Source organism: Haemaphysalis longicornis, unplaced genomic scaffold, assembly GCF_048455015.1.
Source record: "Haemaphysalis longicornis isolate Haplotype H1 unplaced genomic scaffold, Haemaphysalis longicornis Haplotype H1 scaffold_4, whole genome shotgun sequence".
In the NCBI taxonomy this organism is placed as follows: domain Eukaryota; kingdom Metazoa; phylum Arthropoda; class Arachnida; order Ixodida; family Ixodidae; genus Haemaphysalis; species Haemaphysalis longicornis.
This window is the reverse complement of record NW_027526361.1, coordinates 207358866-207361163: the sequence shown is the minus strand read 5'-3', so window position 1 is coordinate 207361163 and position 2298 is coordinate 207358866. Positions and strand designations below refer to the sequence as shown.

Sequence of the window (2298 nt, the reverse complement as noted above, 5' to 3'; positions counted from 1 at the left end):
ACAAAACATTAGGGGAATCGAAATTGCGGCATGGTGTCTCAATATATGGGTTAGCTTCTCCGTATTAACTGAGTATATTGAACAAATTACTCCGCACGATAACCAAAAATATAGCATATGACACAAGGAAATTTTCGGATGATACAACGAAGCTTATGGCAGCACACTCAGTTTTTAGCGTGCAGCAGCTATTTTTGTCTGTAACACATACAAAAAACTTTTTCTCGTATGACTTTAAAATAAAAAAAGTAGTTCGCGTCGCATCTGACAGATGGCGCCACCAGTCCATGTCGCGCGCGCCGCTCGTGGGATCTTGTTCTCGGCGGTTGTACTCGGTCTTTGCAAGAGGTAGCGTCAACATCCCCCTCGCGAGGGGCACGATCAAATGCAGAGCATTTCCCGGGGCGCACGACGTTAAGTAGTTTGCGTTACGTTAATGTTGTTGCACTTGTGGCAACTGCTGACGAGCGCTCTCTCGTCAGCAGTAATTTGAATGAGTTCAGGATATAAGGCGTGTCCGTAGCCTTCCATTCTGTGTCGGCTTTGTGGCGCAGTGGGTAGAGCGTTGCGTACATTTCGTCCCGCCCGCAGGGTCGAGGGATCGAAACCTGGCGACGGATAGTAATTTTTTTTATATAGTAGGGACAACGACGGTGCGGACTACGGACGCCAACGCGGGTGACATCGTGAGTTACTGAAACGCTCTGCATTTAAAATGTGAAAATCCGAAACCTTCGCAAAACTTAACTGTATAAGATTCCAAAAGTATTCACCAACTATGGCAAAAGGACTAGAGCATTTTATTTGCCATTTTACTTTAATAAATTGCCGAACGACGCCAAAGTAGTCTCTATGAAAGGCGCTCGAGCGTTAATCCATGCCTAGATTTCCGAGAATATCTCCTAATTAAACACGACTGCAGAGAAATTATCGCATGTGAGTGTGTGTGCGGGTATATATATATATATATATATATATATATATATATATATATATATATATATATATATATATATATATATATATATATATATAATATATATATATATATATATATATATATATATATATATATATATATATAGTAAGGAAATGAGGGGCTCGTTGAGAAAATACAGAAAGATAGGTCAGCAGTCTACAACGCCAAAGGAGGCATAGGGGTGTGGTTAGGCTTTTTTTTTCTACGGTAATGAAGTTCACATTTTTTTTAATATACAGAAGAAAGAAAGAAAGAAAAACACGCGCCCAGAGTGGGGACAGAACCCACGCCTTTCGATTAGATCTCGAATGCGTTACCAATTCGGCTATCTGGGCGACTGTGTTCTCCTTCACTTTCTAGGCTATTTATATTTACTAGAAGTGTATCTGACGCTTGAGGGTGGTAGCCAGCGCCACTCAGACTACACGGGGAGAAGGGGACCTTTATTTCAACCCCCGCGGCGTGACGCAAATGTCTACAGCCTGTCATGCGCGGGAAACTGGCGGGAAGACCTCTTCTAGTAAATATAAATAGCCCAGAAAGTGAAGGAGAACACAGTCGCCCAGATAGCCGAATTGGTAAGGCATTGGAGATTTAATCGAAAGGCGTGGGTTCGGTCCCCACTCTGGGCGCGTGTTTTTCTTTCTTTCTTCTGTATATTAAAATATATATATATATATGCATATACATATGTTTGTAAAAGGCGTTCATATATGTAAATATATGCCTATTTTATGTGGTCTATTATCCCTTTGAGGCTACTCTAGGCTCAGCTATGCATGTAGTGCCAGATGTAGAATTCTACCCTACGGTTGATTTTTGTGTGTTGTAATTACATGGTTAAGGTCGCCCTCTGAATCCATGTGTTAGTTACGATTCACTCAATTATACTCAAGGCTGGTATTTATTTTTGTTTGTTTGTTTATACGGAACCTCAACAATATGTGATATGAATTTGCCCGTTTGGTGACCCTGTGTTACTTGACGGTATTTGTGAGGGTATGTATATGTGTGTGTACATATGTGTATGCATGTATATATGTATGTATCTTAATACATATATATATATATATATATATATATATATTGTAAAGGAGATACTCGACGTTCCCGTAGAAGGATCGGCTCGTTTATTCGTGGACGAGGCGTCAACGCAGGAGGAGCGAGCCGAAACGACCAGCTTTACGCGAGGCTGAGCATGAACAAGAGCGTCCTCTTCTTCGTCGTCATCTGGTGCATACCCACATACGGAGAACTGCCCATTATGACTTATGCTGATCACAATTGCTCGTACAATTGCGCTACATACATACTTGCTA

General features: G+C 41.2%; 1 non-coding gene across 1 annotated transcript; it reads left to right on the top strand.

Moving 5' to 3' along the window:
• The first annotated feature begins 1539 nt into the window (after positions 1-1539).
• Trnak-uuu (transfer RNA lysine (anticodon UUU)) lies at positions 1540-1611 on the top strand. The gene has a single exon. It is a non-coding gene; the product is annotated as a tRNA-Lys (tRNA).
• Positions 1612-2298: the final 687 nt, after the last annotated feature.